The sequence below is a fragment of the Atta colombica genome, unplaced genomic scaffold (genome assembly GCF_001594045.1).
Source record: "Atta colombica isolate Treedump-2 unplaced genomic scaffold, Acol1.0 scaffold3, whole genome shotgun sequence".
In the NCBI taxonomy this organism is placed as follows: Eukaryota; Metazoa; Arthropoda; class Insecta; order Hymenoptera; family Formicidae; genus Atta; species Atta colombica.
In genome coordinates, this window is record NW_017259403.1 from 353,101 (window position 1) to 353,769 (window position 669).

Consider the following 669-nt stretch of genomic DNA (forward strand, 5'->3'; position numbering starts at 1 on the left):
TACACGGTATATACAGAATCCGACCGTATAGCATGTAAAAGCGGACACAAGACATGATTCCTTATAAAAAAAATGTATATAGAATAAAATTTTTCGATTTTCTTAGCTTTCGAGAAAATTGGATTTGAAAATCCGTTGCGTATGTATGCTGTTATGGCTAAGCTATGGTTTGTCGAGTGATTTATCACGCAAATAATCACACATTCAAGCAATTCAAAAACCGTTGAGAGAATACGTTGCTGAAGGTTCAGGCATCGATAATTAAATAGTACAATTCCAATAAATATCTAATAACGAGGACAACAGCAATATTGTAATTGATAAAATAAAATAATGATTACTAAAAATTTTTTTGTTTTTCCTTAAACCTATAATAGCTTCTAGATTCCGTATAAACATTGTTTATAAATATTATACGCGTTATATGTCGTTCGACAAATGTCATAGCTTATTGTTAGTCGTAACGACATATGTATGTAGTGGATTTTTAAATTCGATTTTCTCGAAAACTAAGCGAAAATCGAACTTTATCCTATATGTTTTTTTTTTACTTTTTTATAAGAAATTACGTCGTGCCTGCTTTTACATTTTATTCGGCTGGATATACAGGTCCCGAAATCTCGCTCTATCTACACAAGAGTTCTTGGGAAAAGTTTCAGAATACCTTAC